At 40.5% G+C, this 27,337-nt stretch overlaps 2 protein-coding genes across 12 annotated transcripts in view; one reads left to right on the top strand and one right to left on the bottom strand.

Annotated features, from left to right (window-relative positions):
• The window catches only part of LOC310892296 (uncharacterized protein), a 56,370-nt gene extending 31,004 nt beyond the window's left edge, over positions 1 to 25,366 (top strand). The window contains exons 3-4 of the transcript XR_014578019.1: positions 5,468 to 5,599; positions 7,128 to 25,366. The gene's annotated coding sequence lies outside the window, so the exon portion shown is untranslated. The remainder of the gene's footprint in view (positions 1 to 5,467; positions 5,600 to 7,127) is intronic.
• The window catches only part of LHFPL3 (LHFPL tetraspan subfamily member 3), a 261,232-nt gene that overhangs the window by 90,108 nt on the left and 143,787 nt on the right, over positions 1 to 27,337 (bottom strand). The gene's annotated exons all lie outside the window — the stretch shown is intronic.

The raw sequence follows: 27,337 nt of genomic DNA, 5'->3' as shown, positions 1-27,337 counted from the left end.
TGACCCTGGACTTTCTCCAGTCCCTTCTCTAATTTTCTTACAAGAAGTGGGCTAACAATTTTTTTCACCTACATATTGGAGGTGGGTGAAACTTTTCAAGTTTTTAAAAAATAATTTCTAAATTCTACTCAAACCTGTCCGATATGTATTTACTTCTCTCTGTAAAATCTTTTTTCCCGTATGAACAGGAGCTGCAACATGGTTTTCCTTTAGGGCTCTGAGTGACAAGAGAAATCATTCATTTTAAGAGAGAGAGTCCGGGATTTTGCCTCCTGGGATGTAAAGATGCAGATATGACACTTTCAGAGACTGGAAACGGACCCTAAACGGGGTCTGACACTGACGTGGCACATGTCAGCTGGCTCTGACATGCTTGTGATTCTGACCAAGCTAATATTATCACAGCCTGTGCTCTGTGCATTAGTGCAAATGGTAATTAGCAAGAAAGTGTTTCACGATCCCATGTTTGTGCCAAAGATGGCGACATTAATATTACATTATTGCATGGAATGAGGTTATATTTATAAAAAAGCTGACTGTTATACAGGAAACCACTGCTAAGAGATTCCTGCTGGCAGACTCCTCTCTCATCTTCATTCTTTTCCTGATAACCTACCCAATTTGCTCGTATGTAGAGTACGATGGTAGATTTCCTGATAAAAGAATCAAAAAAAACTGGAATTGGAATTACATTGACCAACTATTTTCTTTCCATACCCACCTATGCAATAGCCTCCATGGTTCCAAAAACAGAGATTCTTTTTTTTTTTTTTAATTTTATAAATGGTATTTACAAAAACAATTGCCCATTAAACTTCAATAAATTGAACATATATAATGTGGACTTTTGGTCCAGGAGACCAGACTAATTCTAATCTGAAGTAAAATCCTAGAACCAATTATAACAAAGCTTTAGCACTAATTGTTTTAATCCATTGATTCTTTCATTTTGCATCATCTTACTTGCTAATGTAGACAAGCCTGAATCTCTCCACTGGATTAAGATCATTTGCAGACAATGTTAAAGGTAAGAAAAAGGATTTAAATCCCTGTGATAATATAAAAGACAACACAAATTATGGCCACCTAACTTATTAGGACACTGACTTCTTGATGACAAATCTGATAGGAAGATCAAGCAATATGTATATTTTCCACACTGATTTGAATATATAGAAGAAGGAAAAAAGAACACCAAATATTAAGTGACTGGACAGCAAAGAGAAAGAAAATGATGTTGTGGAAAGCAGTAGTGAATTAGACGCTACAGTCAAGGAGAGAAGACTCACCATAGCCTAGCTGGGTTGACAAAGAGATCACTGGCTTTTTTTGATGCCCACTGAATGCACTTATACAACAAAATGGAAGAATTTGATCAGCTGTTGCAAGATGTGACACTGGATAACTGAAATATGGGTGACCAACAGCCATTCCCAACAACAGGCACTAAAGAGAATGAGTTGTTCAGAAAAGTGGAAAAAATGGAGTAATGTTATATGTGAAGAATGTGTTAAACTGTCAATATGTAAGAAGGAATGGCAAAGAAACAGTGCAATCTACTTCAGTTAGGAACACATAGGGGATGAACTGTAAGAGAAATTTTACTGTACTAAGGGGGGCTGTTTCAGACCTTGAGTACTGGATTCATGTATGGATAGAGATTTCTTTGATATTACAGAGACAGAAATTCTGTGAGGGGTGGTATCATCATGGGAGCATTTAACTTCCAAGTTCTGATCATTAGCCATGATAATTAAGCTTTGAGATTAATGCAGATCTATGAATAATTTAGTTAGTACAACAGCTATCTTAGCTTAAGCATAAAGATAATATAAGAATATCTCAGGTTTTTATGAGCGTATGGCAGGTGACTCACAAGGAGTATCCCAATGACTCCATGTGAAAGACCATGATTCTGGTGTTCCAACCACAGACACATATAATTCATATTTATAATATCTTGTCTAGAAAATAAATGGAAACTGGGGACTGTTAATGGATATGGGCCTAGTCACCATGTAGGCAAAAATTCCCTAGAAATGTCATGACAACGGATTGCTAACAGCTATAGCAGAGGTAGATGACTAACTGATGAAAAATGGTTAAACTGAAGTTATATAAGAGAAATTATAAAAATATTTCTTTACAGTGAAGCAGTTATGGGATACAGATACCACCAGGTATATGATACAGATACCACCAGATATGGTGGTATACCTAGAAGGCTAGAAGCCCATAGGAAGGTACATGTCAAAAGTTACATTTATGCTGTGTCACCCTCTGTGGTGTGCACTGGCCCCAAGATCTAGTAATGATTTTTTCTGATTTTTCCATTTAAAGTGTCTAAAATAACATGAAGACTGTGTCATAGCCCACCAGAGTTTTTCTAACATGTCTTTATGACACAGAAGGTATGTATTATGAGCTCAGTGTGTCCACTGAAGGTTCACACCTAGAGAGATCATGGGAATGAAAAAGGTTCTTTGCAAATGTGTGTGATCAGAGAGGGTCATAGCCTGGCAGTCAGCTGTCATGAAGCCAGGTTCGCTGATGACGTGGGGGCATCCAAAAGCCCCATTTCTTGCGTGCTAGTCTCCAAAAAAAAGAAAAGTATATCTAATAAAGGAACCAGTTGTTTGCATTGCTTCTTTCTTTTTCTCTACATTTTAATTTATTATTTATTTATTTTTGTTAGATCACAGCTGTCATGCACTTTTGGTTTGGCTTTACTTGGTAAGAAAATTTACTATTAAAAGTGTTTATTTTGAATACTGTCACAGTGAAGTGTTACAGCTTTCTAATTTAATGTTAACTTCTCTTTGTAGAACCTGGTCTTTAGCCAAATCATGTCAAACCAAAGCATACTGACTTGTGCTAGATTTAATAAATGAATCAACTCAATATAAAAACAGTGTGGGCTATGGCAGACAGACTGGAGAATAGGTGCTATTATGAATGGCATAGGATAGACATCCCTTGATATTTATACAACTGATGCTTCTTCACAAGTTACTGATCCAAGTAGTTTAGTTATTTTAAACTTGGTTTTGGTAAAGAGGAGGAAAAACTTAAAGCAATCTAGCTCTCAGTGATCAGGAGTTCAATTTAAATAAAACGATAACATGAATAAAAATATTTCTGAAACTATGTTTTAAAAAATGCATATTTCAGAGGGACAAACTTTGATAGGAACTGGCTAAAAAGTTAACCAGACTGAAGAGGTCCATACTTAATTGTGGGGAATGCCTTGAATTTCATTCAGCCAAGAATTTCTAAAGTATCTTGAGATGAACAAAGTTTCAGGAGTACTTTTATCTCTACTCAAATTATTAGAATACTCTATTTCCTTCTATGCTCACTACGCATGGAAAAGTGACCAGTTAGCATTTTTGGAGGTTAGATAATGAAAGCCTAAAAGATAGTTTGCCAAAAATAAGCTGTACTAAATCTTTCAAGAGAAATTGAAACAAAAAATAAAATAGTCTTAAATTACGTGAACACAGACATAAAAAGAAAAGCAGAAATGGACTAAGGTTGGAACCAGGAACTAAATCTTTGCCTCATTTTTGAGTAAAGAGGAAGATAACAGGAGGGCAATCCCCTTACAGCTGATGGGCATAAGCATTTGGAAATGGAAACTTCTGCCTTCAAGCCCATAGCAAAACTAAGATGATTATAAAATGCCCAAGATAGAGGAATAGACCATCCAATCCCAAACAGTGAAATATCCAACACATTGAACTGCAGAGCTGCTAGCAAGTTTTTAAAGCAAATTTATTGTTGAGATAATTGGGAACAGCATACGTGCTACCTTATTTTTAGAAAAAAAATCAAATCGAGAATTGAAAAGTAATTGGAGCAAACACTCATCCATTAGTCTGATCTCAGGTCTTTGAACAATTATTGAAGGAGAGAATAATTAAAGCCATGGAGATAAATACAATGTGAGGTGACATCAAGATGGATTTATCTGATAACTAGAAAGAATCACAGAATCATAGAATATCCCAAGTTGAAAGGGAGCCACAAGGAGTTGGACTCATCGAGTCCAACTTCTGGCTCCACACAGGACCACCCAAAAACCAGACCATGTGCCTAAGAGCATTGTCCAAACACTTCTTGAATTCCACCAGACTTGGTGACATGATGTTATAAAAGAAAGCTAAGTAATGTGATCTTCACAAAACATTTGATACTGTGTCAAAGAGAAACATTTATTAACCTGGAGAAGGCAGAGATTAGCATGAGAATTGAAGGTGGTTATCTGACTTGCTTTTGGAGGTCTGATGTTTTGTGCTTCAAGGGAAAGTCTTGAGCTTTTGTGAGGATATATGGATTTGAGGATGTATGGCATCTCAAGGATCAGTCTGGGAATCAGTCATTAATATTTTCATTTGGCAAGGGTAGGGCTCTGGCATTAAACCCCACTTATGGGAGGTACCATCAGTGCAGAAGACTATTGGAATAAATGGTGAAGAAGAGAAAACCTATGAGTATGTTGACCAGTCATTGGAGGACTATGACCTACCAGTCAAATGCACCCATTTTTTTATCTTTTTACACAATGGCAACCATTGGCATACTACCAATGGCAAGTGTTGGTAGTACTAGGGAAAGTCTTTTCAGCAAAATGGAAGCACTGGAACTATCTGGCACTGCACTGGTGGGGTCTGGTCTGCACTGCTGGTCACAAATGTTCAAAAAGATGAATTCAGCTGGAAAAGATGCCAGACAGGGCTAGCAGGATTTCTGGGCATAGGAGGAGTTTATTATTCAGAAGGGGATTAAGGGAATTTGCTATATTTAGCCCTATAAGACAAAGGCTCTTGTTGGTAGTGGAATAAGATTGTTCCCTACACATGTAGAGGAAAGTAAACTTCGGGGTAGTAAACTTCAGGGGCGGCCAAAGCTATGTAAGTTAAAGAGAAAAGCTGACACTAAAATAGTAAGTACAAACTGCCCACAAGTGAATGTAGGTTGCAAATTAGAGGATTTCTAATTGTTAGAAGATTGATGTTTGGAACAGCCATTTCATTAGAGCAAGATTGTTTTAAGATGTAACATGGCATTTCGGGAAGGGTATTGCATGATTCTGTAATTGCCTATGATAAAGGAACCAGGTTTGATGATTTAGTAGTTTTCCTCCAGGCCTCTGTTTTTATGAGGTTGAGGATAAACACCTTTAAAATTAATACAGAAGAAGGATGTCTAGAACAAATAGCAGACAGACAATGAGTAGCTAGATAGAACTACATAAAGCTAAGATCAAAAATAATGATGTCTATATCAAACTGAGAAGAAAATCTAGTAGGATAAATAGAGGTAAGAGGCAAAGAAGGAGGTCACCATTGGGCTCTCCCTGTGGTCTTTATAGAATAATTTTCCTTCCCTTTTCATTACTAAAGGTTTGCAGAAGTGATGGCAAAGAAATAAGAGTGGCATAAAGTGATTTTTCTTTGTGTTCCAGTCCTCATCAAGCTGTCCTGACATCCCTGCCAAACATCAAGCGACTACAGCAGCCTGGTTTTGTACTTGGGCAGTGCATGCCTCCGGCTTGATTCTGGAGCTACTGCAATAGGAAGCAAATCTCAATATGCTGGTGAGTGGCAAGTCAGAGAGTGCACCAGCCAACGTTTTCAGGATAAACAGCACAGTCCTGATGTGCAAGCAAGATTCAGAAGCAAGGGAAATTCATACAAAAAAGGAATTTATACAATAAAGTCTATTAATAATGTCTTAATAAATGTCCATTGTTTCAGTCTTTTGCTCCTTCTGAAGACTAAGAACTTTGCAACCAGTAAGTACTTAATTACAACAACAGAAATGAACAAACAACAACAACAAAAAAGGGTGAAAACCTCTAAAAAACCTATGTATTGTTGCCTAGAGAACAGATCTGCATGCCTTACGGTGTTAGTGCACTGAAGAATATTATGATTACTCTGCATAAACACAAGAGAATGGATCCCAGAGAGGGGGAAGAGCTATTTAACTGGAAGGGAATTTTGGCGCCTGAACAAATGGATGTAAACTGTCCAGGAATACATTTAGGCTGCAAAGTAGAAGGCAATTTTGAATAGTCAGGGGAGAAGTTTTGGCACATGCTCTCTGTAGCTGCAATCAGGCCAAAAAGTTTAAGGTGTCCAAGCTGATGCGGTTAAATAGTTATTAAAGATGGAGTTTGATCAGTATATTAACAAATTATTAGGATAAATTTCTCTGTGAGGCTAAACTCAGCTACCTTGGACCTTTAAGATATATAAAGTAAGAACTTTAAGGACTACATTTCTCAGTCTTACACCAGGTATCTTCAGATGTCAGAAGCCTGGGATCATCACTTATCTCAGCATATGGAGACTGCAGTAGCTGCAGAGCTGGACACAAGGATGTGCCCAGCAATGCAGACAGCACCTGCTCAAGCCTTAGGGCAGGCACAGTGTTGAAGGCAAACTCCAAGTTTGAACAGTATGGGTATTTTACTGCAAAGCTTCAGATTTATTTTCCTTTGACCACAAGTTTAGCAAAACTCTCTACCTGGATAAATCCTGCACTATACTGCAGCAAAGAAAGCCTTTTGCTGGCTTTTTTTCTGCCTACATGAAACCAGCTCAGCTTATGCTGTAAAACCAGTGAGTTCACAACCAGCAAGGCTTCCCTACGTTGTTATTGCTGCAGCCCTCAACTGCAGGGGGTTGCTTGCATCCCACCTGGTACATGCCACGGAGCACACTAACAGCAGCGATGTATTAGTAATGCATTAAAGAATCAGCCCACGCAGACTGCTGCTTGAGAGAAACATCTAGTATGACATCCTGCTAATGTTCACAGTTTCATTTCCATGACCACTTAAGGGTATTAGACAGTCATGATTGGAAATGATTGGAAAACAGGGTAACTCACCCATCCAGTACATGAAATAGCACGGGTCAGCGGTCAACAGCTGACCGAGTGATTTCAAAATAGCTGCTGAGAACCCAACCAATTGTTATCCAATCTTTACTTTGCAGGCTCTCATGCCAGGAAAGAAACAAGAATGGTGAAAACACATGCAAGAGGAAACAAAATAAAATGAGAGGGGGGAAAAAGGTTTTCTTAAATGTGCTGAGCCTCTCCTCTCTTTTTCCTAGGTTCCCTGATGGTGCTGGTGCAGAACCCTGCATGCCAGATGAAGAAATGTGAGCAGTACAGGCAGCTGCCAGACAGATGTGTGTGCCTGCTCTTGGTCAGTGGCCAGCTGGAGAAACCTCTCCGATGGAAGCTGGTTGGGAGATTCAAGAAGTTGTGTGGTGGTGGGTAAGATAAATAGTCACTGGCAAGATTTCCCTGCAGTAAGCCAAGGTAGGAGTTCATGGCTGCTGCTACGTTCTCAGCCAAAAGCAGGGCTATGATTCCCAGAATACAATGCATCATGATAAGTAAATGTGATCTCATTCTGAAATGAAAAGTGAGTTTTGAAATCTGCAATTTACAAGCATCCATTTCCGTGTTTGTGGGCATGATGGTCACATTCTCTTTGCCCTCACTTTGGTATGTTCATTCTCTGTGTATTTTTGTGGGCAAAATGAAGTTTCTGAGGAAGCAACTGAAGGCAAGTAAAAAGATGATGTGATGCACAAGGAAATATTCCATCAGGAGCAAGGGAAAATGAGCAAGGGAAAATGAGTGCAATGAGGGAGAAAGGCGAAGGTTCTTGTCCCTCTTTTTTTTAATTTATTTTTTATTTTTTTGTAAAGCATTAATGTTTTGCTAGAAGTTACCTGCTGTTGACTATAGGCCATGTTTTCTCGACAAGCAGGAACTGTGCTCACCCTTTCTGAGATACTGGTTCCTCCTCCAAGTGTTCAAATCTGTTCAGGGTTCACCCATTTCCTTGGGCTGGGGGACCCCTGCAATGTGCTCTGCCAGAGTGGAGATCTGGCAGAAGGACTCCAGCTCTTTCTGAAAGAACCAGCTCCAAACTGTTTTCATTCCCTCTCTTTAAAATCAGCAGCCTTCCCGAAGACAGCCTGCACCCCTCTCCCTATCTCCTGTGAGGGAGGGGACCCACGCCCATACCTCAGAGAGGTTTGTGGTGCAGGAAAAAAAAGGAGCACGGGTTTTGAGGCACCTTCATGCCGCAGGCGATGCAAAGCTAAAGGCCTGCCGAGGAAAGGAACTCGGTTTGTGGAGGAGGAGGCAGCTGGAAGGCAGCAAGGAGGGGCAGTCCCATCGGCAAAGAGAGAAGGGCAGGCAGCAGAAGGCAGCCTCGCTCTTGAGATGTGAACGTTAAGGTTTGACTAAAGACATTACAATCATTTAAATCTGATTTCCAAAGCAGGACTAGCTGCTATCGCAAATGGTCTGGCACAGATGCAAGACAAGCTCTAACGGATGATAAAGGCATCGACTTTTGTATAGCTCCTTCCAACGTCCCCGAGGCACACGTACACGTCTTTGTGCCTGTACAGCTTGTCATGTGCTGTTCTTCACTTATCTCTGCTACAGCTCTTCCTGATCTCCTACCAGCTTTGCCTGGGAGGAAAAAGAAATGGACAATAGGCCCTGAGACCGCTCGGCTGCATTGCTTCTTCATTAAAGCTGACATTTGGCAATGGCACCTTCCTGCCTCTCAAGAGCTGATATTTCATTGAAGGCAGCAGCAGCAGAGGCATTGGGGTGACAATGTCTGTTCCATGGAGCACATGAGCTTTAGATGGTGGCAGAGAGCCCTGGAGGAGACCAGTAAGAATGGTGATGTTTTTCTCTCTTGCCTTTTTCCTGGTAAGGCAAGGATACCCTTTTACCCAGGGATGAGCCTATGACACTGCTGAGCCTCCTCAACTCATTGTTTTTGACAAGCCAAAGCTGAGAAAGTTTAACACCTTTGAAAAAACATGGAAGAAATCTAAATTAATTTTGTGAATATTTTATTGCTGTGTATCTATATTGGCAAGCATATCTCATTTTCCACTTGCTACCAAGTCTGTCTAATCAAGTAACGTGTCCTGTTTTGATCTGTATGACTGCAACCTTTCTTGCTTGGTGCTCTGGTAATCCCGATTCCCCTATCAGCTCCTAAGTGGGAGGGTTAATTCTGGAACTTCTTTTCACTTCTACAGAGGTACATTTCTATCCCTTTATTTTTTTCAGTCTTGCCAGTTAGCCCCAAGATTTGCACTATGCAGCAAAGTATACCAGTTTAGCTGTCAGCAAATCCTGGTGTGCATGCACATGAAGTTTCAAGTCCTGTCTAGGTTTATGATATCAAGCTCTAATACCTTTTTGAACATTTCTGTAAGTCCAGCACGTGTACTGTTCTAGTGCTGCACTGCCTTGAGCTAAAGCAATCCTCAGTACTTCCAACACAGCAAACAACCATCCTGGTGCTGATTTTCAGCACTGATGCCCAGAAGTCACAGAAACTAGGTCTGCCTCCATTTAAAATTTCCGGTGTATGCCTATTAATACATCACTGCTGGTGATTTCTGTCTTAGAAATTAAGATGTCTGTTCAGACATTGCGAGGACTGGGACGATGTGAGAGGCTAGGTGGCAATGCAAGGCATATCTGACAGTCCTACCAAAGGCCAAAGAGATGGACATAGGTTGCCTGAAAAGCTGGGCACCTGCAAGCCTGGGTACAAAGCTCGAGGGCTCGCTAGGTGACCTGAGAAAGCCCCGAAGTGCGTGCTGCTCACCAGCTCATTAAAAGGATGAACCAGGAGGTGCAGTGTTTCCAAAGGGAGTAAGCTGGCTCTGGCCCAGCCGAATCCAGAGATGGAGTCAGAGGAAAGGAGAGCGTAACTGGGATTGTAATTATGTTGTCATCTTTAAAAATTTTTGAAAAGAGTGAAGCCCCACGTCCTTTACCCAGTTCTCTTTTTCTTCTCAGAACAGTATCTGAATACACGTACAATACAATTGTTTTGTGAAGTAGTTGGTTTAGTTTAACTAACAGATTGACACCAGCAAAAAAAAGAGATGGAATGCTGTAAGCAACTTAAAATACGCTTGAATGCATCATGCAGCAAGCATTTCTATCAATATATTGCAAGCAGTTGAAATACGATGTAAAGAGATACTTGAGCATTCCAATAAATGCTTAGAAAATGTAATGTTGCCCTTGCAAGCAATCTAGTGTCTTGCCATTCAAAACACATGATTCTTTTAAATGAAAAGTTCAGAGGAAACATAAACTTCAGGATCTCAGACCATCAGAACCAGCTGTAGTAAGCCAGTGGTCTGTAATGCAGTATTCCTACACCTATTGCTGGTGACACCTGTGAATTCATTTCTGTCTCCCAGGGACTATTTGCTTTGGAAAATGTTACTACAAAGTGACGGGGCTGAGAGCATCTAACCTATTCTGAACAAGTGTTTTGGAAGTAAATCCAATTTAATTCAGATTTCATGACAGTTTCTTTGGAAAACGTTGGTTTGGGGAGGCACCTTCTTTAATCTGCTGACAAACACCCTGACCATGACGGTGAAGATATGGATGCATGCAAAATGGGTCCTGTTATTTTTCCAAAAGTCCAGGTTCAGACTCCATGAAGGAAAGAAGAAATTGCAGTGCCTGGTTCAGTGGAAACAGAGGGGCTCCAGAAATGCACAGGAAGGTGCTCCAAGATACTGCACAAGTCCTGAGAACCAGAGACTGTAAAATCTGTGCATCAGACTTCCTTAAAACCTGTATAGCAGCAGTCCTTCTGCATGGACTTTGTATTTTTGGCATTCGAGACAATACCATGTCACAACTGCTTCTCATTAAGCCCAAGGGAAAAATAAAGATTGCAGAGGCGACCTGTAATTCACATAAGAACATCAGCTAACGCTTTACACTTTAATTTTGCATGGCTAAAGATGTTGTATAAAGTTTGTCTTCGAAAATTGGCATTCAACATCTCAAGGCCCCTAAATAAATCTATCACATTCATAAAAATGTGCTAGCAGTTTGCTTACAATACCCAGGTGTCGAGAGGAACGGGTTAAAAGCAGAAGATTGACGAGGAGGATGGGGTGAGAATGGTGAGGAGGACTGTAAATATGCTCAAGTGACCTTGCAGCTGGGAATGAATAAAGTCTGGAGAGTAGTAACAAAGGAAAACACATAAATCGTACCTACAGCTGTTTATCCTCTGTGTGTCTGGCAAGAAGCGTATCTGTGTGTAAATAACACAGGTGTTTGGTAGACTTGGAGGCACACATCCAACACACTTGAGCTCATGGTGCTTTGGGGATCCCCCGGTGGGAGAGGCAATAAAAATATATTTACTCTTTGTGTTTCAGCCATGGGGCTGTGGCTGTTGCTGCTGCCTGGCTGTGCTGTCTCACCCACCAGGTGAGGCAGGTATGGTCTTGTCAGGATCAGCACCAATTGACTCAATGTGTATGGAGAGGGCTGCTGGTGAGGCACCCAGCTGCTCAGCCGTCAGCTTCCTTGGTGCTGAGCCACTCAAAATCAGTGTTGAATCATGAATCCTCTTAGCTTTTCTGCTATGAGAATAACATTTCCCAACTTGGTTCACTCCTACAGCACAAAGATATACCATAGAGCCTTAATAACATAAATATTTGACTCACATTCATCCAGCCATGACCGCCTCAATGTGTCTTCAGCCTACTGAGAACCACATTTAAGATTCATCCATGCAACTGCTCAAACAACAGTGAACCTTATTCTTGGTGAAGTCTGAGAGGCAAAGAGCATCTCAGGCTCCTTGAAGCACAGCTGGTGCTACTAACCCACCTCTGCCCGTGCTGCTGTCAAGGAGCATCTCACTTGCAATGCTGCATTTTTAAAAATGAATTTATCCTGAACTCTCTGTATTCTTGCCTATGTAACATCCTTGCTGGTTCACAAATTAATCTGTTAGCATCTAAATCTACTTCTAACACATCTGTGCATGAGGAGTGTAATCCCAGTTTGGATCACACCTGATGACATGCTACAAATCAAGAAATCCACTGGAGCAAGACTCGGCTCTGCTCAGATGGGACTCCTTCCAGGTTTGCAGAAACCCAAGACCAGAGAAATGTACATCTAGTAACACCCGGATGAAAATGTACTCAGCTGTGGGGCTAAGTTACACTGACCTTGCGCAGTGGTTAAACTGAGTGTGGTGGTTTTACTCAGGTGGGCGGCCGAGCACCACCACAACCGCTCTCTCACTCCCCCTCCTCAAAGAGGAACAGGAAGAAAATATGATGAAAAGGGCTCAAGGGTTGAGATAAGGACAAGGAGATCGCACAGTAATTATCGTGACGGGCAAAACAGACTCAGCGTAGGGAGACAGTAAGATTTATTACCTATTACTAACAAGCTAGAGAAGTGAGAAACAAAGGAAAGAAACCAAAAGCACCTTCCCCCCCATCCACCCTCTTCCACCTCCTCCCCCTGAGCGGCGCAGGGGAACACGGGAATGGGGGTTGTGGTCAGTCTGCAGCGCTTCTTCTCCGCTGCTCCTTCTCGGTCACTCTCGTCCCCTGTGCTGTGGGGTCCCTCCCACGGGATGCAGTCCTTGCTGAACTGATCCAGCGTGGGCTGCCCACAGGCAGCAGCTCTTCAGGAACTGCTCCAGATATGGGTCCGTACCACGGGGTCCATCCCTCAGGAGCAAACTGCTCCAACCCGGATCCCCCACGGGCAGCAGCTCCTGCCAGGTCACCTGCTCCTGCGTGGGCTCCTCTCCACGGGCTGCAGCGTGGAACCCTGCTCCACCATGGTACTCCATGGGCTGCAGGGGGACAGCCTGCTTCACCATGGGCCTCACCACAGGCCGCAGGGGACTTCTGCTCCGGCGCCTGGAGCACCTCCTGCCCTCCTTCTTCACTGACCTTGGTGCCTGCAAGGCTGTTCCTCACTCCTCTCACTCTCCCGGCTGCTATGTGTGGTGCAGCATTTTTTTTTCTTTCTTTTTTTTCCCCCCTGTCTTAAATATGCTCTCACAGAGGCGCAAAACAACATCACTTATTGGCTCAGCTCTGGTCAGCAGTGGGGCCCTTACCTAACATGGGGCAGCTTCTAGATCCTTCTCACAGAAGCCACCCCTCCGGCCCCCTGCTACCAAAACCTTGCCATGTAAACCCACTACACTGAGCAATAACAACAAAGTGTTTTTGTTTGGGCTCATTGCTAGAATTATTTTTGCTTAGCCAGAAGGTGCCATGTTAAATTGTACTAGTCGTGTAACTGTGGGAACAAGATAATAAAGTCCTGATATAAACTTGGTGGAAGTCATTTGTGTATTCAAGAATTATGCTATCATGTATTACTTATCTACTTCTGAAAATGAATGTTTGGGTTAGTTAAATGGCAAGATTAAAGCTGGTTCTTTGGAGCTTTCCCCTGGGTGATGCTGGGACTCCCATGATGTTCCTGTACCAGCACAGCTCCTTGCTTCTGCTGTGTAGGGCTAAGAAAAGCAGGCTAAATAATTATTTTTATTTTGTCAACTAAAAAATGTACTCTTTTCTTTCTGCTTAAGAAAACCATGGTTTTTTTTTTTTTGGTAATAATTTCCTTGTGTCTAGGCAAAAACAAACCTACAAAATGTAATCTTTTAAATTAGATCCCATTCAGTCTAACCAACACGATCTGACAGTAAACAAGTCATTCCAGTAGATCCTCCACAAAGCACAGCCTTGTGCAGAAAAACCCACTAATGGCCTCCCTTAATTGGATTTCAGTCTCTCTCACTGTAGATTTGCTGCCCCTGCATCCCTTGGCAGCCAGGACTGCCTTCCCTCTTACCAGTGTCAAAGTCCCTCTCATTTTGCCAGTACTGAGTGAAATATTTCATCTGAAATACTTTTGCCAGTAAAGACAGCAGCAGGTTAATGGGAACATTTCAGATATTCAGGTTAATCACTGTGAACTCTACCAACTGAAGACGAACCAAAAACATTTCGGAGAAAAATTGGAAGCTCTCCATTTTTATTGAGAATCCCTCAAAATTAGCATTCACTTTCATCAGAGGTAGAAAAGATGTAGTTTGAGGTTTATCCACAGTTGATTTTTCTTGCCAAGATTTCCAGAGCTGACAGTAAACTGACAGGGAGCTTCTCTGCACGGTGCCAGTGTGGGTGCTGGAACAAGAGACAGGTACAGTGCACGGCTCTAGAAATAATATTTTTTTTCACCCACAAATGTGCTGTAGCCCCCCCCGAGTCTTCCGGCTGTGTCTCCTGGCCTGATCCCACCTGCTGAGGTTTGGTTCCTAAACACACGCTCACTCCAGGAGCTGCAGCTAAGAAGCAAATATGCCCCTAGCAAGCTGGCAATATCCATGCTCTCCATCTTCTACATCTACCTGTTCTCTCTGCTGCATAAGCAGATGCTGTACCAGCTGTAAGAGCCACATAAAACAGATCATCTGACCCACATATATAAGAAAGAGGAGTGCCCAGCTGATGAAATTGCAGAGATTTAAACTAATCAGTAGCTTAAATGGTTTCACAGGGTGCTGATGGAGCAGTGGGAGTTTTGCTGGGATAGCTTCTTGTGTAAAAATAACATCAGAGGTGACAGCTGTTGTTTTTCCCCACCTTACTACACATCAGTGCTTCGGGATGTACTTCTGAGCTCTCTTCTCTGTCTTTCACTCTATTTTTAAAAAAGTTTTTCTCTTTAAATGTTACCTGTCTAATCTCTCTGCTAAGAATTGCCCCACTTCTCAGTCTCAGTTTCCATGTGCTTCCTGCAGGTGTTTCTCTGCTGTCTTCCTCCCTGAACTCTTCAGCAACATTTCCAGACTGATTGCTCCCTTGGCTCCATCAGTCACTCAGATTCCTGCTTTCCCTTTCTAGTAAGCTGCAGCTGTATATGGTTTTGAAAAACTCAGATTTTCCTATTGGGACTTGGGATTAGTTGTCTTTATTTAGTGCGCTATTTAGGGCACTTTATTTAGGACAGTTATGCAGGGTTTTACACTTATCTGAATGCTTACCATGCCCGTATGTTTGGAGTCCAGAACCCCTAACTATCCTTCATTCCTATTACTAATGCATCCAAATCCTCACAAACCAGTAGCAAATATAAGTGCTAAAGACTTTTCTGAAGGTTTCTGTTAGCACTGCATTTCTGTTCTTTTTATTTCAAGGCCATAGCGCACCAGCAAGCAGGCATCTTGCTGGCTGGCTTGCCTGGGTGGCGTGTCAGTGGGGACGGCTCTCCTCCTGCACCAGCTCAGAAGTGTTGCTTTGTCACTGCCCCGTCACTTACAATAAAGCGTCCAGCCTCTGCAAAACAACAGCCCTTTACTCATCTGTATCTTCGTAGTAGTAGACTCTATATCATTTGGAGATACGGTCTGTAAGCTTCAATTTGAATAAATGCCACTGCTGGTGCTGTTTTTCTAAAGTAAAAGAACTTCTTTTGACAGTAAATGAGTATATATTGTTTAGGTGCCTAGCACTATATGACTGTTTTAGCTCCTTTGAAAACCAGCTGGAATGGTTAACCCAAATACCTTTACTGACCTAGTCCTCCACCCACCTGTCTGTGGATAACAGGGGCAGATAGTGCAATCAAAAAGTTCAGAAGAACATAAAAATACAAGAACATGTGCCAGGCAGTTCAGCTCTTTTTCCCTGTATAAATATCCTCATTCCCATTTCCCCACGTCCTGTATCCAGCAGCTGGCAGCAGAAGAGAGTAAGCATAAGGCAAACATGCAACAGCATTTCCCCAGGTTGTTCTGCCAGTCTCTAACAATTTGCAGCTCACAGAGTAGTAGAGATATCTTTATACTTAGTGGGATTTCATGATTTTTTCCTTCCTCATTTAATGTGTCCAGCTAAGTTTTGTATCCTTGTAAACTGTCAGTGTCCACAACATCCAAAGAGTTTTACAGTTCAGTTATCCATTAGATGAAAAAAATAAAATGTTTCAGATTTTTCATTTGCTAGCTTCATTTAACAGTTCTTAAGTCCTGTACTGGAAAATACAATGGACAGTATTGTTACACCAGATTTAGTCATGTACCTCTTATTTTTATGGAGCATTGTCCTATCTCAGCTGAATTATGTCCTTTGTAAGGATGGGAAGTCCTGGTCTCTTCAGTCTGTCCTTGTACAGAACAGGTTCTCTGTCTCTGCTCATCTCTGTTGCTCCAGTCTGAGCCTTTTCTGTTTCTAAAATCCATGTTGACTACTCTGAATATTTATATCATATTTTCTGATGTAGCTGTTAATTCAAAATTTCTACCAACCTGCCCAGTATAGATATCAACCTTATTGTTCTGCAGTTCCTCCACTCTCCTTTGAAAACTGATATCAAATTAACTCTCTGCCAGTTCTCTGGTGTCAAGGCAATTTTCAACATAAAGTTAGACTCTACCGCTGAAATGTCAAATACTTCATCCTTGATTTCCTTTAGTGCTCTTTGGCATATCTATTCCTGTTGATCTTTCTGATATGTTATCCTTCATTTTCTCTATTTATTCCATGAACTTTTCTATCTCCATTTAAATTTGAAAAAAGAACATTCAATAAGTCTCCCTAAAGGTTGATTTCCAGTGTGAGAACCTCCCCAAACTCCTACAAAGTAACTTTGTGTACAGAATATATATATATATATATATTTTTTCCCCCTTGAATATCCCTGTCTTCTCTGAGACTTTTATCAGAGATGCTCAGAGACTGTATACTTTGATCATCTTTCTGGACTTCTGGCAGATTTCCTCCAGATTTTTTTTTTTTTTCCAGAAGGATTAGCAGTTTTTTATGCCTTTTACTAGCTGCTTCTCAAATCTTTTTTTTTTCTCTCTCTCTCTTTTTTTTTTTTTCCTGCCTCATTATGCTTTAATTCAAAGTCAAATTGCCAGGGTTTAAAGTCTTCTTTTTCTCCCTAGCTCTAGTGTTCACAGATTACAGTTGTAGGCTGAATTCTAAAAGAAATATTTGAATTTGGTAGGGACAAAATACTCCATTTGCTCTTGAGAAAAGTCATAGTAAAGGTTTGCAAACTCAGATGTTGTTGAGCATTTGCATTTCCCAAGGTATATGGAAAAGAAAAATTAGTAGATTTTCTATCCTGTTACAGGAAATGCGGTATTTTAGTCCATTATTGCTGCTTTTTATCTCTGCTGACTCAGTAGTTGTACATTCAGTGAGTCACATTAAGAAGTGAAATGCTTATCTTAGAACATGAGAGAAGCTATATATTTGTTCCTCCTGTAGAAAATCACAGTATCTTCAAATGTCACCTCTGGTTGACCACCCCGAATGTTCAGGAATGTTGTCCAGGAACACTTCAGGGTCTGATAATGATCTTCATTTCAAGCATGCAACATATCAGTGTTGTCAGATGTCATGATTTGATTGTGACTCTCACAATGTTTTGAAATGGCTACCTCAATGTGAAAATTTTTGTTTCCCTAAAAAGAAGTCTTTGAAAGTGTACCTGAAAGGTGATATGCAGACAGAGTAATTGAAAGTAAATAATAATAATAAAAAAATCCTTCAAGGATACTACTTCTTTAAAATTAAAGTTTTTTTGAATTTAAGCTGAACTGATAGCAAGGTGTTTAGTTTCTATGACACTTAATCCCACTGACCACCGTAAGAACATTTGGTGATGCTACAGCCTTTCCCCCACCAGACACAAAACTAAAAGGATCCTTTTGTATTCCTGGACTTGTAACCAGCCCTTTCCAGTGGGCAAACTCACACCCATTCCTTTGAGATGTACCACGAAAACCTTACACAAGTGAGAAACTGGATATTTTCAAGTCACTTGCCTTTTTCTCCCATAAAATTTAGTTCCTTCCCAGTTACCTTTCCTGTGCACTTTATATCTCCATCCCAATACCTCTCACAAAGATTTTAAGGCCAGGCCATTCAGGGATTGTCCAAAACTTAATAGAATTTCATTCACTTAATGTGCCCCTAACAATTAGTTGGATCTCACTACGACTGAGTAGATAGGTAGCTGCTTGCAAGGTGGGAAACTGAGAAGGGCACTTGAGGTGCAGTTCATGCAGCTGTTTGCTCGGTCACTGCAGCCCACCAAGGCAGTTCCTACATGCTTGTCCCTCTGCTATAGCACTAGGTCAGGACACCTACTGCCACACACAGCTATGTCTGCAGGCAAGTCAGCCTACGTGGACAAATTTACCCACATGTAGCGGAATAAACACACTGATGTTTTCATTAGCAGGAGCTCTGTTCCACTGAAGAAAAACGTTTATGCACTCCCAGGCTTTATCAGCACATGCTGCTATCCACAGGATGCTCTACAGGACACTCAGAGTTTGAGTGTGGTGTGGTCTGGCTCATCAAAATAACTTATTTTTGTAAGATTAATCAGTAGATTGAGGGCTGAGAAGTATCATGAAGCTTATGAGAGGCTTCCTCATATCATAAACCTTTCATGAAGGCTAATGAAAAAGAGAAAGACCATGTTTGCTTGGTCTTTTGCACCAGCCACTTAGCTCTCTTATCACATGAGAAGTGATTCTTCTTTATCCTGTTCTGCAGAAGGGAGCACCACCACTTTGGTCTTCCACTGGGACCTGCACTGGGGGCAATGCACACAGGAACCTGCACCTTGCCTGGACTCCAGCAGCCACAGAGAACTGGATGTTCAACCTAGATGCTCACTGCTACCTGGAAAGCACTTCTGACACTCTTAGCTTCACTCTTTCTTCAGACAGTAGGACCTGGCACTCACACTGTAGGATCTGCTGTATGTACTACATCTCCTTCCTAAATCAAATCCTGCTGTTGTTTAGAAAGGGAAACCTTCAAGGCACTCTGTTTTTGCTCCCCAAACCCTGATACTTATGGTACAAAACTTTCTGGATCCAGCACAGATGCATCATCTCAAGGCTGCTCTTCTGCCCAGCCTTGGGAAAAAGAGCCCGGGAGGTGGGCAGCCTCTTCTTGGGGTGGGCAGAGCCTCCTTCCAGCACCACAGTGACCTGTTGGTGCAAACATGCTGGTGCCAGAACAGGTAGGGCTGGCTTCTGGATGTAGCATGGGAGAGGAATTAAGTACAGCACTATCAAAGCCTCGCTTTCAAAAGCATGACATTCACTCGCTGTTCTTTTAAAACACACCAGACCTGAGCAGACTAATTTCAGGCCCCCAGACTAATTTCAGGCCCAATATATAACACTACTTCTAAAGCTTCTATGTAACTAGAAATGTTTGAACACATGCCTTTTTCCTCACTGCAATGTTAACCAGCCTTCTGCTGTCAAACTTCTAATTTGACATATTTAAACACCCTGATAGGTTAATAATAGCGTCTAAGATCTCAGTGCTTGTAACAGCTTCAAACTCCAGGCAACACTTTTAGATGTATCAGTACATTTTACAGACTATGTAGATAATATTGCATAATTTGTTCATGAAAGATTTATATTATGGCCAACTGAAGAAATACATGCAAGATATCTAATATTTATAAATACATATGCACAGGAGCTGAAAAGCTGCAAGCACAAACATCATCATAGCATTTTCCCCCTATGCACTCCACATAATGTTAACTGCTGAGACTACGCTTCACAGTGTGCTACTCAGCGCTTCAGTACATTTGGCTGGGAAGGCAGTTTACTAAGTAAAGGCACCTACAAACATTTTCCTCAGCATCAAAGACTGCAGCTGAGATTTTTCCAAGTAAATGCATAGTAGAGAAAGGCAACATGCATAAGCCAGCCTAAAGTACAGAGAATACTGTCTATCAAAATACAGAAATAAGGAGTTCCTTTTAAATAGGATGTTCACTGCACTGAAAAGTACCTGAAATTACACTGAAAAGGTGTAATTTCCCCTGGATGTGCATGCACTGTGGGTCCATTTTTGCTTCTACTGAAGTCAAGTGCAAGATCCCCTTTGATTAAATGGCACCAGGGTCAGTCCCTCTGCACACATTATGAAGAAATAGGGAGTTTATTTCATGAATTTAGTACAGATATTGTTACAAGATACTATGTTTCTTAGATCCCTTGACTCAGAAATATTCAAAGTGAACAGTTATTCATGAGGACATGTAAGACATCTTTTGGTATTTCAACATCCAGATTCAAGCTCCAGAAACGCAATTCTTATCCCAAACACTGAAGCTTCAGAGGCTCTGATGCAAGTGTAGCCATCCTCATGGCCTTCCCAAAACAACGCAGGGAGATTAAAAACTTCTGAGATGCATTTGTTTTGTAATTGGAAGGTTGGCTATAGCCATGACCTAGAGTGGATCCTGCATTTAGTAGCATTTAGGGGTGTGACTAGAGGGAACAAGGCCTTTAGCTTCTCTGGTAAATCTTCCCTTTATCTACTAGTAATCAGCAGAGACTGAATGCAGATGATCATTACAGTCCCTTAACTCCTTAAAAATGTAGCAGTCATGGGAAAATAGCTATGGAAAGATGAAAAATCATGACTGTTGATTTTAAGCACCTTAGTCTTTGGTTATTACAAACACACAGGCAGATCTGGTTAAGCAGCCAAACTCCATAGCTACATAAGAAGTTCTTGCTCATAATGTTACCAAATAGCATTAACATAATTCATTATTACCATTATTATTTTTTAAGATCCATTCAGTAATTCATTCTGACATGAGTAAGAACAACCAGCACTTATGTTGGCAATGTACACAGAGGTTAAGACAGCTAAATTGAACTGTTTACACTCCAACTGTAGTCAATAGAGATGTAGTCAATACAGCCAGTGGTGTCTAGGTGGCAATTCACTCATCATTTTAGTGTTTGCTTCCAGGTGAGATGAATAGCTCTCTGGGTTCCACTGGCTGTACATCTCCAGTAGCTAGACACTAGCACTGGACACCAATATATTGCACACCAGTATAATGGACACCAATGTTACTGGGCACTCAGTGCACAGGTAGCCCCGCATATATGGCTATGGAAATCAAAGTATTAATTTGCAAGCTGAATCCTACCCTATGCATTTCCACCCTATGCACCGGTTTTAGTAACATTGGCATTTGAGCAACTGAAGGAATAACGCAGCTCTGATTGCGTCTGGGACAGAATTAAATTTTGGTCAAGAAAAAGATGATCAACTGGAACATATTTCTGTGTATTATCTGAAACATGTCACAAGTGATTTTTGATTGGAGACACTTTTCAAAGTACTATACACACGACAGTGCTTTGGAAAATACTTACAGATTCTTCCAGGATATATTTCTACTTTACTTCTGAACCAGTGTTTCTGAAGTATTTCTTCTGGCCCATCAAACAAAATGTCTCTGTAGTGTAAATCCAAACTGCATGAAGTGCCATGAAAAAAGACACAAAATGCTATCTGTAGGCGAGGAAGGCCAGAGTAACCACGCACTACCAACAGCTCTGACTTTAATTAGATATTTATTCATCACTCTATGAGATTTTTCCATGCCTCCTTTCTGTCTCCCGCTCCACATCTAGGGATTTATTTTCCTTTTGCTCTATAAATAATAAACCAGGAACCAAGGTAGACATTTACTACTGTAAAAGAAAAGACATACTTTAGTCCAGCTGTATTATGTATGTTAACACTATTCTGGTAAACTGCGTATAGATGAGCAGGGGGTTGGATGCTGTTATGTTATTGATACACTATTGATAGATCATGAACATTCTACTTTGTAACTATAATCATATTAGAAGTGATTCTGGCCGTATTTCACTTGTAGTTCTTACCTTATAGCATTGTCTTTTTTGATAGTTTACCATTTCTGAATGAGTTCAGCATGTCTATTTTTTTTTTTAAATATTAAAAATAAAGACTACTTCAGCCTTCTTAAACACAACTCTCATTGTATCTTTAGAGTTCTCAGTTCCCTCAGCTATTTCCTAAGTATCTATACACCAAGCACAGACAAATTCTGATCTCACACAGGGTAGTTAAAATGCAGTTAGTCTCATTTTTTAAATAGAATAATGAATGTGCAATAAATTTACTGTAATGTTAACAGAGTCCAGGCCAGAGAAAAATGATCTGGCTGAAAGGAATTACAAGATAGATAGCTTTAGAGACAGAAGATAGCACTTCATCTTATTCAGCCAAAGAATATTTCAGATACTTTTACTCAAAAAATTGTTTTTCTTTTTCTGGTCAGGGTGTTCTTCTGCTACAGGTAGATGCCTCCAAGGGATTTAGGCCATATCCAGCTTTCCATCACAAAGTGCATGATCATCCGCTGTATAATAATCTGCATGCTTAAACTCACAAGTTAGAAAGGTTTACATGTTGTGCTCAAGGAAAGCAATATAAATTTAACCAGATTTTAATATTTGATTTGGTTAAGCCAACACACCCTTCCACATCCCCCCACCCTGCCACCCTGTGTCATTTATATGTTTTCTCTTTAATTAGTACCAAAACGTCATGGCATTTCACACAAATCACATGCAAATATTGAAGCAAATTTAAACAATAAAGCACAATACACCAAAACTGCAAGGGAGATAAGTCACAACAGATGTGGAGACCATAACAAATTTCCTTACGCTTTTGAAGTTTAAATTCTCAGAAAGCGTAACTTTCCCCTGATAAGCATTTTGCTTTCTTTGAATGGAAAATTATGACTAGAAAATGATTTTTATCTGTAAGCAATGCCCAGGTAACCTCCAGAGCAGGACCTAAACAATGAGAAGCACAGAAATGCTGATCTGAACAGATGTTCCCCCTGCTGAGAGTAGTTTGGGAAATCATTTTTTAAAATCTAATTGTACGCTCCTTACATCAGAGCCACTTTCCCACTGAAAGAAACATTTTCCATACACAATTCTTTTAGATTATGAGTGAATTTCTGTTTTCCAGTTGGAAGAAATTATTTATCTCAGCAACAAAGCAACAATTTATTTCATTCAGTTTGTCAAACTGATGTTAGTTATTAACTACAACGATATGATTTTGACTCTAAATTCAGAACTAGAAAACTGAAGATGGGATTCCAGCAACAACCGTAACATGCTGAGATGTCAAACTACTAAAGGCAGGATACTAAAGACAGTGTTTTGCCCGTAGCACACGTATACATGCACACACATACCTCTGCCTGTGATATATGTGTGATGTATGTCTACTGAAATGGTAATGCTACCCTGCAGATTTAAGGATTTAGTGTACTTCAAGTAAAAATGTTGTTTAGTGGGATATTACTGGCACAATCCTGTTGTTACAGCTTAACATATAGAAGTACATCCTAATGTAGTCGATCTATCAATCTGGTGAATTACTCTTCAAGACATCCTAGTCTGATAATGTGAGATTATGAGAAGTCTGCACAAATGGAAGAGCTGTGTATTCTTTACAAATGATTTGAAATATTTTCATAGAGATGTTTTGGTTAATGTTGAAATTGAAATAAACTATTATATAGTGAGTTTTCAGGGTATGGTAGATGTTTCCAATTTGTGACATCTAATGGGAATAACAGATGGACTCAGCTTCAGAAGTCACTCCTCAGCTGCTCACATTAGTTCTTTTCAGATAGACGTTTGCCACAGTCTTCTACAACTCATAAAGTTTACGGAGTTACAGACACTTTCTCAAGCACTCATTTAACTACCTCCAGGTACATTTTTTTTTTTTTTTGAATACCAAAAACCTGCCAAATCTGCTCTTTGACTAAAAGATAAAAACGAATTCCCATGTCCACTGTGCTGCATGGCTAGCTTTCCTCCCAGCTGACAAGGAAAATGAAAATCAGTCTCCAGCCCAACAAGGGTAGATACAGAATGAGCTTTGTCCTTGAATTCCAGATAGCTGCCTCCCTGTGCAGCGTGCTGCTAAGATGAAACGTGATGGCTGTTTGCCGCCTGTTATTAAGCTGTTGATTAGAATGCAGGAATTGACAACTGAAAATTGTACATAAGTCAGTTCAAATGAGCTAAGCATCACTTGATTAAACAGCAAAATCTAAACACACTGTGTGGGGAATAGAAAAATAGTGGTTTTCCCTGGTGTTGATTCATCAAATTCAGCACTTGTGAAATATGTGGTAGTTAGCAGTATGGAATATATTCTCACTTACTTTACTTGTCATTGAACATTGAAACTGAAAGATATTTTTGCTGATCCAAAGACCTTGCTGCCAAGGGTTGCATGTAGCTTACTACACAAGGCGAGACAGATGGTAAAAGGGAAAGCCTCAAGGGTAGCAAGAAGATGAAGGGATAGTTAGTGGGGCATGAAGATAGTTTCATATCTGTTTGCTTAAATTTCTCTCTTTCTTTTACTTTAGGAAGGCAAGGTGATAGAGATGAATGCTCAGATGGGTTCTGAGTGGATTGCTGAAAAAAAGACTAAACTTGGTAGAATGGGAAAGAGGAAGAACAGGTAGCTCCTTTAATGAAGGAGGCTCTGCTGGAGAGAGGACGGGTAAAAGAAATGTAAAGTATAGCCAGAGACACAGAAGACATTTGGGAAGAAAGAAAATAAAATAAGTACTATGCCAAAGAGAGGTTACTCCTTAAGAACAGCAATAGATAAGTACAGTAATGGGAATATCCTGACAATATAATCGCTCATTTTTTAAGTCAATGAGAAATCCCACTTCAGACCGAACAGCAAAATAATGGTGTTTTCTGGAAGCCAGCTCACTGTTTGGCATTTTCCATAGTTCTGCTCTATTAGCCTGTATTTAACCCATGTATTATCATTTCTGTCCAGGCGGTTCCATCATTTATTTTTTCATGCTGCCTCATTCTTTTCATTTTCACAGTTACAAAATTAAAATGATAACTGTTTGTTTAAGATAATTAAAAATATACTCTGTAAATCATGTAGACGTTCAACCATTTCAAACTTTCAAGATATTATTAACATTCAAGTTTTACTGACAAATTGGTATAAGGGAAGTACTTCATGCAATAGTGTCCTGGAAGGATTTTGAGTTCAGAGAATTCAACACAAATGATGTGCATAGAGATATGTGAGAGAATAATTTAAGAATCCTTTAAGAACAGCTATGAAGATTCATAATTATTTTGTATCAGTTGTAAGTGTTGTAAAGTGAAAATGCTGGCTAGTATTTAACCCAGTGGCATTAAAAATACAGGCTAGAAAGCTTTTCTGGGAACAGCAGAACTAGGAAATCTTTTTATGGTTTGGTGTCCAACCTCACTAGGTCTTGGATGCAACATCTTAGTATCTCCTAGTCTCTTATATCTTCCCTTCATATTCTCCAAGCATAAAGATATCTTCTTAATCCCTTATCACCTAACTGCTGACCAGAAAAAAAGCAGCAGATTCTGTAATTGGCTCTCAGCTTCATGCATGTTAACTCGTCCTCACCAACCTACCGCTAGGGCAAAGTGAGCAGATAGATAACAACTGAGCTCATCGTCATTTTTCATCCAATGAATATACTAATTTCATTCATTTGTTAATCTAGTTGGTGATTTTCTTTAATATCTTGGGACATTACTGCCTTTCTCCTGTATTAAATCTGACAGAAGTACGCCCAAGGATAAAAAAAAAATCTGACAAGGACCTGACAGACAGGAAGACTGCATGGCTGCATATGCCTCATTTCTAGGGGAAACCAGGCTAAAAATCTTGTTATACAGAGGAGTCCACAGGGTATTTTTGTTAAGTATCACACAAAGCTAAACTGAAAGCTCTGCGTATCTCTTGCTTTATGTAGCATGTCTAACTGATTTTCATGTGTTTCTCACAGGGTCAGATCATGTTGACAAGCAGAATGCAACAGCCTAGCTGGGCAGTTGTCAGGGCCCCAGCTGCTGTTGAAATTGTGTTGAAATTTCAACATGAGGAGGATAAGAGCATATAAACCAGTAAGGGAGTATGTTATAGTTTCAGTGCTCAGGAATATCCATCGGAGAGCCCTAGAGATCAGGGTTTTCTGCTTAGAAAGCATAAGACATCCAGAGGGCGAGTCATCCATCTACAGATAGGTGTCTATGACAGGCCAAATGAATCACCCTGCAGATGTTGTCTCTCTCTGGTAATTACTGGAGGAGAAATACCTTCTAGACAGCTACAGATAGGTAAAAGGAATCTCATACAAACTGTCTCATGTGACAGAATTTTAAATAATTTGAAAGTGTCCTTTAATGTACAGAAGGCTGTGTGTTAAGAATGAAACTACATTACCCACCATTTTTTGGTGCAATCTTTGGTTGTATTTTTTCTAAGGCTATTTTTACCAGTAAGGCTCTGATCCTGCCAGCTAGGTGTGTACAACTCACTGGATGCCTCTTGAAGACTATGGGTTACTGACAGGAGAGATTGCATTTGTTTCTACCACTGCCTGTTCGTTCCTCCCATTCCATCCAGCTCTCCAGCTGCAGCTTCCTCTTAACATGAGAGCTAGAAGATGGAAAGAAGTTTTCAACATTTAATATTTCTCAGTGTGCTCTTTCTCTCCAAACCTTTCTTTTTCTTTCTTTATAAAGAAAAAACTACCTATCCAGGCAAAGAGGTATACTTATAATAAGTAAATTATCTCCATTGAGTCAAAATGATTAATAATCAAACAGGAAATTCATGATGTGAACTGTCCCCATCTCTTTATGACATTTCTAGAAAGAATCTGAAATCATAGAGGAATTATTCCTAAGAACCATGTATACAGTGAGAGGTAACCCCAGCAAGTGCATTCAGCCTGACCGACTCCACATAAACTGGGTAACATCTGAAAGCAAATTCCACCCAGAATGGCTGGGCATACACAATTTAACAAATTCCACTGTGCAAAATGCACTGGGGAGGGAAACAGTTTTAATCGGTGGCATACTTCTTATACTGGGCTGGTCAGGGACATTGTGTATCTATGTTCCTGCTTACTTGTCAGGAAGCCCCTCTGCAGTTCTCCCAAGGTATGTGCAGGTACGTCTGTAATGTGCACTTCAGGAAAGTGCAGTTTCCCAAAATAATGCTGACATAGCAAGCTCTGAGAGTAGGAGCAACTCAGCTTGTCAGTGTGGACCCATGCCCAGGGTAATTTGCAGTGCTGAGGAACAGAAATGATGAGCTTGGGCATAGCAATGGTACTAATGTGGCTAGAACTTCAGGAGCCAGCCGCCACCTTTGTGCAGCACTGTGCTCTGCTGTACAGGTGAGCTTGCTTGGAATTACCTTCAGTGTCTGTGAGTTGCAACTGCTTTGTACAACACATACATACCCTTTGACAAGGACAATATGCTGTGACTGCCTGGGGATTCACTCTAAGTGCTAACACAGGAGTTGACATATCACTGTGATATCTTCTGGGAAAATTTCCCTTTGCTTAGGAGAGAGGAGCTATCTGTTGTTGAAAGATTTTCAACTCCTGAACCAATCACGTAGAATTTTTTCCTATTACTGGATGGAACATATTTATTTAAGCCTAGAAATAATCAATCATTAGTCAACAACCCCGTGCCATGCCTGGATCC

This window comes from Anser anser, assembly GCF_964211835.1.
Source record: "Anser anser genome assembly, chromosome: 1".
Lineage (NCBI taxonomy): Eukaryota > Metazoa > Chordata > Aves > Anseriformes > Anatidae > Anser > Anser anser.
Note: the sequence above shows the minus strand (reverse complement) of the source record. Positions and strands in the feature narration are given on the sequence as shown.